Source organism: Vanellus vanellus (assembly GCF_965231255.1).
Source record: "Vanellus vanellus genome assembly, chromosome: 7".
NCBI classification, from domain to species: Eukaryota; Metazoa; Chordata; class Aves; order Charadriiformes; family Charadriidae; genus Vanellus; species Vanellus vanellus.
In genome coordinates, this window is record NC_138912.1 from 12,918,742 (window position 1) to 12,931,021 (window position 12,280).

Consider the following 12,280-nt stretch of genomic DNA (forward strand, 5'->3'; position numbering starts at 1 on the left):
CAGTAGGCGAGGTGTGAGCTTGCAAAGAAACAGTTGTGCAGAAAGCAAAAAGCTGGTTACCTGTTCAACAAAGCTACATAACTACAGAAATGTAGTTTTCTGCTGTGAGACCTGGGGATGATTCGGCTGTGAGGTGGGGGTTGGACCACCTGGCCCGAGATTTCCAGTTCACAGTGAAGCTTCTGAGCCGCTTACCACGGGCGAGTCAATTATGGCAAATAACCGAGGGCAGTTAGATAATGTGCTACCTTGCACTATGGTGTCTAAAAGGAAATTGGGAGTAGATGGCAGATGCGTGTCCACCTTGCAAGCCGTGGGCTGAGTAGGCAGCTCTGTGATATCCCCTCCTGCATCTTTTCGTGCCAGGCAGCACCCCAAACCAGCACCACTTCCACACTCCTTTACATGAAATAGCCAAAGGTTGTAGGAGACTTATGAAGTAGAACCCAAACTAAGCACTGCTAATGTGCGTGTGGAAATATATTTGGCTATAAAGATGATGTGGACATGTCTGTCTGTCTGTGAGACTATGGAGTATAAGGTCTCTTCTGAGAACCGCAGGCCTGCGTTTTAACCGCCACTGCATTTCAAACTAAGGATTTAGTAGAATCTCCCACGAGACTCGTAATGCTTTGCTGACTAATGGAAATAATTAATCTGTCTGTCTTAACGTGCAAATGATGAGGCTCAGGTAACGACAGTACCCTGTTTGGAGAGGATGATGGAAACTGGGGATTGGAAGTGCAAGCTTATGGTGCTGATCGTTGACTTTGCGTGGCTGATTTTTATTTCCATTGCTTAAATTTTAGCGTACAAGGCTACCTAAAAATAACGTTCTTGTGTTTGTCCATGTGCCCTGTGAATGATGCTGAAGGTCTGAAGATAGTTTGCTTTCTACAGACAGTAGCATTCTCAAAACTTGCTTTCAGAAGACGACGAGTCTCTGGCACTGCTATACAGATTCTGAGGTGATTTCAGTCTAAACTAGAAAGAAAAAATTACTTTTGATATCTGATTTTAGGGCTGTGATAAGTCTTGTGTCTGCTTTACAGACCAAGAGCTAATAAATGTCAATGTTATAGCCAGTGAAAATATCATGGAATGAAACACAAAGAAACAGTCCACAAATATAGCGTAATTTTCTGTTTGATGTTGCTGCCCCCTGTTTTCCTTGAACACCAGCACTTAAAAACTCTTCATCTCACCTTATCTTTTTCATGATGCCTGACGAGTTCAAAGTCACCTAGGAGATAGAATATGCTGAGTTCTTATTCACTTTATATTTTTACATGGACATCTCCTTCCTTTTGTTTCCAGATATCTAAAGCTATATCCCCTTAAAAAAGGGAGGGAGGAAAGACGGACTGGATTTTTTTTTTTTTTTTTTTCTTTGAGAAACAAATTTCTGGGACCTCATTCCTTCATTCCCTTAGAAAGAAAGACAACAGCTGCCAGTAGAAGGTGACTCATCAGTGCAAATGACAGGCTTGCAGAAGCTAGATTTGGACAGCAAAAAAAAAAAAAAGAAATGGTCTTACAGTTGGAATGAAAGGTGAACCTATTTTTTTTCATGTAGCTTGCTTTATTTCTTTAGTACCCTGCATAAGATGAGATGTTTTTACTTGTAAGTAGAAAGCAAAGGGGAAATAACAGAGTTTCTGATTTAACACATTAAGACGAGTTCTGCAGTCATAAATGTTTTTAATTGCCTAATTCACTAGTGAGAATGAGGGACTTCAAATCCTGCCGAGGGTCTGGGTCTCTCTGTTACTGTGGTGGTTGGAATAACTAATGATACCTTGGAACAGACGGCTGTTTGAAATGTTAAGAATTAGCTCACAGGAGAACTGATTGTCAACCCCTTGCTGCGGGGGATTTCACTGTGTTTTCATGTTTTGTTGGTTTGGGGTTTTATCTAGAGGGGAGGAGGGAAGGATGGAGCAGTTCTAAAGAAAACGGATAAGTGGAGAAAACAGCTGTTTGGAGATTTTTAAAGCTGTTGAATAATTCAATTTGATTTTCTTTGGGAATAGTGAATGAGACTGTGCCTTTTTAATGTAAAAACAGACAAGTTCAGTTGAGATTGAACAGTGCACTTGAAGGGAACTTAGATTGCTTATTTTTATTCTAGCCAAATCATCAGCATTTAAAAACAATTTAAGAACCTGCAGTCATAATAGTCTATTTACTTAAGAAGAAAAAAAGAAATTAAATATGGCATTTTGTTTAGTAAGTAGAAAATGTTTTATTTAATTGCCGACCAATTGCCCTCAGTCTGAGGCTGCTGATAGGGTACTCACATAACTGAGGCTGTGTGTGCTAAAAGTCCTTTGCGGATGTAGAAATGTTTATATATTGTACTAGTAAAGTACTCTCTAAACACATACGGCTGTGACAACACGTGGATTTGCACTGCAGTGATGGAAGTAGCGCTGCTGTCCCTTGACCAAGTTTTGACCAACACAATCAATATAGCTGTTAAGTGCTTCCTTGGGGACCTCTGTCCATGCAGGGTCACATCGCTGCTCAGTGTAGGCAGGCAAGCAGACAGGTAAACATATCTGACACTCTGGATTAGATCTTAAGATAAACTGGGAAAAATAATATTTTTTTTTTACTGCTATTTTTTCCATTAAAATTCAGAAGACACGAACATCTTGATTTGAAACTAAAAAAACAAGAAACTTAGTTTTGACTGGTAACACTTGATTTTTTTGAAAGCTTTTCTCCTGCTTGTTGCATGTGTCTTTTTGTTTTTTGTTTTTTTTTATAATTTTCCTTTGGGGGCTTTCGTTCTTCCTAATCCATTTTCCTATATTTGTTGTCCTTTCTACCAAGTAATACTGGGAAGAGTTTGAGAAAGACAAAGCACAGTGAATAAGATTTTTCTATTTTCTGTAAGTGGTGAGACTCATTTGATATGAAACAAAAATCTGTATCTCATATCATCTTGAACTTCTGCCCCTCCCTTCCAAATAAAAAAAAACCACCCCCAAAAAACCCCCAAAAAACAAACCCACAACCCACCAAAAACCCCAAACAACCCCCAACCCCCTGAAATCTTTACTGTGAATTGTTGGTTGTACATATGGAAGGAAGAAGTATATTAATCAGCTTTGCTAGACATCTAGAATTGAAGCAGTAACTTGCTCCTGTACTAATGCAAACTGCTTGTCACCATAATGCCGCATCCCCTAGCTATCTATACACTGCTTTTTTCAAAGTACTTGAAGGCAGAAATCAGAACTTTGGTCCTCAGGAAGCGAAAAAGAAGAAAGTGAATTTGTTATTCAGCAAAGCAGCAGTATCTCTATGAACTGGAGAACACGCATCTCCAGGGAAAAAAAACCATGGTCTGCTGCCCTTCCAGTTTACCGGTCTTTCAATATCAGCCATTAAAGGCTTTAGGGCCAAATTAAAAATAATAATAATAATTAGAAATGCAGATCACTGCATAAACAACGTGCTCATGCAGTGCCATGTCTAATTTGTACATGGAATTAGTGTAATGGCCAGTGCAAGCTGGGTAATTGGGTGTGGAAATTATGACCGTGGTTTCCTCATCTGCACAAGCCGCAATGAAAATCGGTTGCGCTTTATTTCCTTAAAAGTGGCCTTTTCCGCAATAGCCTATCCTTTAGTGCAGATGACCACAGTGGGACAAATCACTCTTTGCTGTGGCAACACGTGTTTTCAGAAGTCTGACGATAGTGAATGTGGCGGGTCTGGAAAAGACAACTGAATATCGGAGAGGTTTTCCCCTAACCCCTCGTGCTGCTCAGCCAGGAGCTGCTCTGTTGCCTCTGGGTGTTTTGCACACATCTTCCCAATTAAGAGAGAGAAAGGCGTTTTCTTGAGTAACTCCAGCTTGTGTAACTCTTCACCCGTGAGTGATGTTGGCATTTCCATGCTTCCTATTGAACAAAAACGAAGACATCGGTGCGGTGCCGTTCTCTCACCTGGCAGTTCTTATAGGGACTGAACCTCCGGGGAGGAGCACGGCAGAGCTTTGCAGAGGCACTGGGGGTGATTATGGGGGTTTCCTGGGTGCAGGGGCTTTGGGCTGTCCTTTGTGCCATCCCATGTCTCCAGCGCTGCTGCTGCCGCCGGCCAGGCTGAGCTGTGCTTTGTGCTGCCAATGGCAAGGGTCGCGCTCAATCTGTGCCTTTCTCTCTGCCGGGCACAGAGTTCCTTGTCACTGTACTGGTTTGACATGAGGAATCGCTTTGCTTTCTGCATGCAGAGGGAGGAAGGAATAGGGAAAACTGGGAGGAAACAAAAAACTCTTTTGGCTCTGTGTTTCACTTGTTTGACTTCAGGGTGTCTGCCTTTTCCCAGTATCGGTGAACCAGAGTTATTGCCTCTTCATTGGTTTCTTCTCGAGCAAAATGTTCTGGTTCATTGCGCGCTGGTATTTTCTGCACCTTTTCAAACAGTGTTAGAAATTTCACATGGAGCTAATAATAAATAACATGTTTTCTCTGTGACGGAAATTAAAGCCAAAGGACCTGAGTTCTTTCTTTGGGAAATAATGTGACATTTTATTTTTCAGCCTGGTTTTGCTTTAATCATCTCCTAAAAATGCTTAACATTCTTTTTTTTTTCTACTGAAGAAGAGACTGGTTTACAAAGAATAGGGATAAGACAGTTTTTATGGAAAGATTTTACTGGTTTAACGACATGTCAGTCAGTTACAGCTGAGTAGTCTTTAATCTCTAGATCATTTGTGCAGTGATAATCCCTTTTAAAATGATAGGAAGCTCATTACTTAGAGCTGAATTTTATTTTGGGTTGTCACAAGTAAATCTGTAGAGTTGATACCTTTTCACACTGACTGTAATTTAGCCCAGAAAAAGGAGAGGCCACTGTCTGGTAACGCTGTGTCTTGGTATTACATTTTAAGTATTCCAAAAAAATCATAATGACAGCTTTTAGGTTCACGAGACTTTTTCCAGATGAAGGATGTATATGTTTGTATCTGCTTCATGAGAATTTTTTAAGTCATATTTTCTATCTTTTTAACACAAATGGGAAAGCAAGCCTTCTTAATTTCATGAAATTACAGATAAGCCCCATCTGTAGTGTCAGGCAACTCTTTGTAGTACAGCAGATACTGCAAGACCCGTGGTAAAACTGAGGGAGCTTTTTCACGGTGAAGGTATATACGGTGTTGCTTCTGCAGTCACCCAGTCACCCTCCCCTGTCAGGTATGTTTTGCGTGAGCGTGGTGCCAACAGCATCCGTGTTGTCCAGAATTTTTTTCTTTGTTCCAGTTGGGGCGTAGCCTTCAAAGATACGCGTTAAACTTTCTCTGCGGTGGAAAGCAAAGTAAGGGAAAGCCCTTGGAGAGCTGAGCTTCCTGCAGCTTATAAACTTTTTTCACGTCTCCTGGGCTTAGTGTGGTTTGAGGCGGAAGAGGACAGCCCTTGGGTACATCATCTCTTTCATTTAGGCTTCCCAAGTTGTGTGTTTTTCTTAGTGAGGCAAATCTTTCGGTGAAGGAAATTGGAGGCAACGATTCGTGATGTGTTCTGCTGCTTTCCACTGGCTAAAGATCTGGTCTTCAGAGTGCCTTACCACGGTTGTAGGAATTTCTCAGAATGTCCTGCCTTCCCTTGAATGGTATCCCCGACTGGTGGAAATTATCGGTGCTCCACTGGAAACCTATAGAGTGATACCAGTTTGTCTCCTACCTCTTTAATCTCTTTGGGGAATATACACTGCTCGCGGTGCTTATGGTACAACACTGAGCTACTTGATTAACAGCAAGCCAAGGGTAAAGGCTAATAATCTACTTTCCCTACTGAGCTTTATGGAAGAGGCAGCTGAGGATAAAGGTGGGAGGTGACGTGATGAGACTATTTTTCTTCCATAAGACTTATTTATTCAGTTGCTTGGGTAGCTCAAAGGCAAAAATATGGAAATGCCATTCTCCCTGAGAATAGGTGTTGAGCAAGCAGTGGGGATTTTGGGGAAAAATTGTATGCGCTTCCCTGGAGGCACCCGTGTCAAACGTAAAACATAAGTCAAAGGGAATGGAATGTAAAGCTTTGCTCCGTACCTGTGTCTTGATAAATGGCTGACTCTAAGTGTAAGACAAATTAGTTTAGTGGATGGGTCATTGAACTGGTGACAGGGCTGAAAGTTTGTTAGAAATAATTCAGGAGGATTCTCTGTTCTAATAAATGAATCCATGATATTTTTCTAGTGTTTTGGGGGGGTAATAGTTTGCAGGCGAGAGAGGAATGGAAGCCAAGTCCCATTTTGGGGCAAAATTCAGATCTCTAAAATGCCTTCTTAGCTGAGGCCACGGGTAGATTGGTTTGCTGTAGGATGAAGTTTAAAGTGGAGTGGACTAGAATTTGGGAATGTAATGCTGGAAAATGAAAAATGTGGTATAAGTGGGAGAGAGAGATACTTATTTGGCTGGAGGTTTGCGTTCAGAAATAGTGTTTCTGCTGTAGGAAAGGAGTATCTGAGGGTGGAGAAATAATTTTCAAACTGTTGAGTGCTTCTGAAATTAAATCTCTAATCCGATGCTGCAGTGTTTCCAGATTAGCTGTGATTTGCCACAGCTTCAAGCGCCCGGATCCCATGTCACACTTCAGGGGATGAATCTTGCCCATAGAGCTTGGGAATCAATACTTCTGTGTTTGTAGGAACTCACTCACATGCTGTTAACATGCTGTGGAAAGACACTCAGAAATCCTGAAACCCCACTATTTTCAGTATAAAACATTTGTATTAGAGTCTGAAATTCTCAGAAGAGCTCAAAATATGCTCTCTTTCCCCAGCTTTCACTGTTGGATTGTTACAGCTGATGAAACAATACACTTCTCTGCTGTGTGTTGGACGAATTTTCTATGCTACGCTGTTCAGGCAGGGTAGCTAATTTTATTGATAAGCACTAATAGTAATTTTTTTTTTTAAAGCTATAGGAATTTTGAAAGTGACAGGTCATATAGTGCTTTCTATTTTTAACAACCTTAATAAGGAATATGGCCAAGCCACCCGGGAGATTGGGATGTGTGGGCTAGTTCTAGGATCAAGATGATACCCTGTAAGGAAATCCTCCTTGCATCTGTGTGTTGGTCTCTTTGGTTTAATGTAAGAGTGGGAGGTTTGACCCAAAAGCATAGCTGAAGGACTTGAAAGAAGTGATGGAGGGACAAAGGAGCGTAGGCTTTTTTAGAGAACAAAGATAATCTCAGTAGTAGGAATGACCAAAGCAGTGCTGTTTCTTATCCTCATGTCTAGAAGTCCAAAAGGACATCAGTTTCCACAGGAAGTTTATAAATCTTCATTTTTTCCGCCTGGAAGACAGCACTGGTTAGATGGCATTAAAAAGGTCATTGATTTGGGTGCTGCAGTACTGCAGGTTTCCACCCAGCAGCCTTTTGTTCTTGGTTTTGCCCTCTGCGGACAGAGGAAGTCATGAACTGGCTTGGCTTTTGCACTCCAAGACGACACCATGAAAACCCAAAACTTAACAGTTTATATATAGTAACTGAAAGTATCTCCCCCTTCATCCCTCGTGGCAGTAAATGAGGAGGAGAAGGAAGAGAAATTAAAATGAAGGTCACCAGTCACTTGGGACTCCAGTGCCTCTCCTTCACTTTCTTCCAGAGCCTTGAGGATATAGGCAGAAGGCAGCTTAGGTTTGTTATCCTTCAGATAATAGGATCTAAATCATACATCTTAGCGGGTTAATAAGATTTTTGTGCATTGGTTTGTAATATGCTTTGACTTCCCCCTCCTTTTGAGTTAGCTTCCTGATAAAATGTGTGCCGGGAGAAAGAGATGTGAGGCGCGAGTTACCATCCTGCCTCGTAATTTTAAGGAATGAACTTTCTGCAGGAGATATGCGTGTGCCTGCGTTCTTATTTCCTAACTAGGAGGCAGCTGAAATCTAGCAGAGTCCTCTTCCTGACAGATAGGAAGGACCCCAGGTCAGAATGTCTTGTAATTACAAAGTCTTGATCTTTCTCTTATTCTGTTTTATCCTCCTTTTATCCCCCTCATCCTTCCTTCCATTGCTCAGAGTTCTGAAGGGATGCAGCTCCTCTCTGTCATTGCTCGGTGGCAATCCTCCACTGGTCCACCAGATTTAACCCCATTCCCCTCCAGCATGGTTAAAAAAATGTAGCAAGAGAAATACAAGACTGAGTTTGCAGGGGAGGGAAAGGTGTAGAGGGCAGTGAGGACCTTTTTAAAGAATAAAAATCTTGGGATATTTTTCTTTTTTTAACTTGAGGGGACTGTCATTTTGGCCACAGTGCTGCTGCAAGTATCAGGCCTAATACCTTCCCCAAAGATATTTAGCATTAATATGCCTTAACTTATATAGGAGTCATAAATAGCATGGCCCGTTAAAAAGTGGAATCATTCGTTTGTGTCTGACTCCTTCCCAAAGGCATGGGAATGCGAGCTGAGTGTGCTTTGAACCCCGTGGGGGTAAATATCGGGTACAGTCTTCGTATATGGAGGGTATAGTTTAATACACACAGCTGTGGTCGCGCTTCAGCCAGCGGTGAGCCTGCAGCTGGCGCTGATAAGGTGTGAGCTGGTTCATGGGCAGCTGATTCCATCTTTTGATTTGGAGGCTCATAACAGCTTTTCTGTCCCGCGTGGTTCTATCTTTCTTCCAGTCCTTTTATGCTCTTCAGCATTTTCTTTATGTGTGTGGCTGTGCTCTAAATAAGATCAAGAGAATGAGAATGGCCTAAAAATTTTTTTTCGGGAGGAATTTTCCCTTATCACATGGATATGTCTCCCTATCACAATACCAATTTCGGGCTTCTCGGATGATGGACTATGAATGCTATCTTGTGACCAGGGACACTTGTGCTATTTTGACATAGTAGATACAGTTTTAGTCTTTCTGTGGGGATATGACCATACGGCTCCGTTTTAAGGTTTGTGTGTTCTGCTTCTTGAGGAAGGTTGCGTCGGCACTGCAGGTCACCGGATGTTCTCAGTTTCCCAAAATATTGTTTTGCCAGCACTAATTCCATGGAGATCCTAGGTGGGAATGCAGCAGGAGGTCCCACTCAGTGGGTGCAGCTTTCTGAAGTGCAAACTATAGATATTGCTGTTATCAAAGCGTGTGCTCGTTACTAGGTTTGCCCCAACTGGCTGTCAGCATTGCTGATGCCGATGGGAGCTGGCTCATCTGTAGCCGGTGGCTGTAAATCGGATGGGGGGAGGGGGGAAAAGAGGAACAACTTGTAACTCATGTTCGAGTGACAGGGTGTTTTTCTCAAAAGAACTGGGAGAAAGATTTTAGTTTAACTATATCTCACTTCCTTTAACAAGTTGTTTTTGACTAAGTCCTCCTCTCTTTGCTAAAATACAACAGTTTTCTTTCTGACAGCATCAACCTGTTCTACAGATGTAGAGCCCCAGTGAGAATAGACCTTTAACAGGAATTTATACCCCAAGTCTGAAACGTGCACTTTATATCTGTTATGATCCCTGGGTGCCTGTTAAGGGATTACTTACGTCTTACCATCCTAAGTTTCTTTCCATAAACAAATGAAACCTTTGAGTCTGAGGTTGAAGGAATATGCTCAGATGAAGCAGGGTTTAACAGCTCTTTGGGGAGAAAGAGGTAAGGTGGGAAAGTGAAGAATTGATGACCTATTAACTGTTTCAATTTCCCACCTTGAATTATTGACGACATGTGACATTACAACCTTACAAATTACTGTCTATAAACAGCTCAGAAAATATGACCTTTGCATTACAATTGGTCTCAAGATGCCTTCCAGCTTACTGCAAACAGCTGCTGCTGGCATATTTGGTTGCAGCTGGAGTGGGTGAAAGAATGCAGGGAACTGAAGAACTTTTGCTGAATAATCAGACAAGTCTCAGATGACAAAATGTACGGGGTGATGGCTGAAACGTCTCTTTTTGAGACTGGGCTCACTCCTCTGGAGTTCTGGGGTCATCAAATTTTCTGTAATGAAGACATCCAGTTACTAAAGGTTAGTTGTCCTTATGTTCTGGCCTGTCTCTAGAGCAAGTGGTGATCCTGTTCAGGGCTGCTAGAAAGCCCTATGTTGCTCTAAATCCTCCCACTTCTTTGACTGTGGTGGCCAACGAGTGCAAGCTGAACGGATGGTTTGTCGCACTTGTTTATGGCAAACCAAGTACTGTAAATTCTGGCTTTGTTTTGTTGTTCATGTGATCATCCACAAACTAAAGTAAGTGTTTTTCTGAATTTGACCCTGAGATTTCTGCTCATGTGGGAGAAGCAGAGACCACAAGGACTTGATTTTGTAGCTTTTCTTCTTGGCGCTATTGAGGAGTAACAAGTGACCAAATTAGTGTTGGCGGCTGGAGAACACATAAAGCACTTTCTGAATCCTAGGCCTGAGCTACATTAATTTCTAATTTAACTCCGTTAGCAAAGGATTTCCGTAAGATGAGACCTATCATGTCTGTCTATGGGGTGATGCACTTTATTGTTATTTGTTAGTGTAAGATGTGTAGGGAGCGCTATAAAAGCGTTTCCAGGTATTTGGAAGAATAGGTGTCCCCAACACAGTGTAACAAACAACTGTACTGAATAAAAAACATCTTTGCACCAAGCTTGCTTGTTTTTTCAGTTTCTGGGAAACATACCTTGTATGTTAGTATAGTGTTGTTCATCACTGTAGATCAGTCAGAAAAGTGCACGTCCCCATCTGTGGTGATGCAAAGAGACAGTAGAATTACAGGAAGGGGGATAGAAAGCTTGAATTTGACTCATGGCCTGTTAGAGGCAGACAGGCTGGAAGCTGTGATTTAAAGTTAGAGCAGGTCAGGACCTTATGAGGTCCATCTCTCCTTGCATTAGAGGACAGGGAAGAATGATTTCAAGAGTGAAGACCCAGGAGTTCATCAGAGTGAGTGTTCCCTCCCTGCCTTCCATAACAAACTCTCTTAAACTCTGTATGCTTGATGTGTGCGATAAAACCAACCTACATCACAGAGGTGCTGTTAGGAGTGCTCAATTAATGTTTTCAGGGCGCTTTTGGGACCTAAAGATGAAAGGCACTTATGGTCATAAGTTTCACTACCCCTGCTGCCCCAGGATGGAAGTTTTACTTGAAAGATTAAATTTTTTTCCCCGGGGTGAGAGGGAAGCAGTCTATTATTCAAGGACATCATCCTTATCTCTGTTGTAGTTGCCTTGTGGCCATGCAACATCATTCAATAATTCTGTCAAGTGGTATCTTTGGCTTGTGACAGAGTGCTAAACAGTGATTTATTGCTTGAGTACACATTGCTTTCATGAAAGTGATTTGTTTAAACAACAGTAAAGTGCTAAATAAATTATTCATTGCATGCTAATTTCTCACTTTTATATTCTGTAGTGAGCTCCAGAATAAGCAATCTGGGTATTGTATATAGCGCATGAATGCTGTCTTCCCTCATGACACAGTTCCTTTCCCAAGGCAAGACTTCTAGTTTCTACTTTTCTCAACTTTGTTACCCTTTTGTGATAGTGTTCCTCTTCATTCTTTCTTCAGACAGAGTTGGGTGAATTATGTTCAAGTGGAGGCTCTGGATTACAGGTTTGGAAAATCCTGTGTGTGTTTGGAGTTTATGGGTATTTCTAAATCCTTCAGAAACTTCTGGGTCTTAACCAGGAAGGCATCACTATAAATATAGCTTGCAAAGTAGGATCCTAACGGCTGAGTGGCCTGTTTTCATGAAGTCCCTTCTTGCATGCTCCCTCTTCTTCCGAGTGTGTTGTATGCAGCTCTTTTAGCTGCCAGTGGCTATGCGGGAGCGCTAGTTTGCCCCTAAGATCAGGTGTCTGAGAAACTCCTCAGAAGCAAGTTTTTACTTGTAGATACGCAGGCTTTCCAAATTTGCTTCCGAAATGGCTTCTCAGCACTTAAAATCTTTGTCCCTTGGCAAAGCCCGGAGCCTTCTGAATGTCTCTGAGGGTTTCAATAGCAAGCCCGAGAGCAGGCCAGGCACAGAACAGCTGCCTTCTTCTCTCCAATCGGCCCTTTCACCCTTTCTGGGTGTCCACTCTAAATCACTGGCAGTAACTGCCTGTTTAAGCAAGAGCTGCTGATTGACAGCGAATATAATAGGGTGTAAGAGTAGAAATTTCCTTCCAAGTAGTTTAGGGCTTCAGCCTCCTCTGGTCTTAATTCTGAAATAATCCCCCAAAGGCCTATGTGGGTATTCAGTGAAATGAATAAATAGAAGACTTCATTTCCCTCTCGAAACATGCACAGAGCTCTCATGCTAATGGCTTTTAAGCATCAATGCAATTATA

General features: G+C 41.9%; 1 protein-coding gene across 1 annotated transcript in view; it reads left to right on the forward strand.

Annotated features, from left to right (window-relative positions):
- Window positions 1–12,280, forward strand: part of SORCS1 (sortilin related VPS10 domain containing receptor 1) — a gene marked incomplete at its 3' end in the record, with an annotated part of 307,932 nt that overhangs the window by 73,685 nt on the left and 221,967 nt on the right. The gene's annotated exons all lie outside the window — the stretch shown is intronic.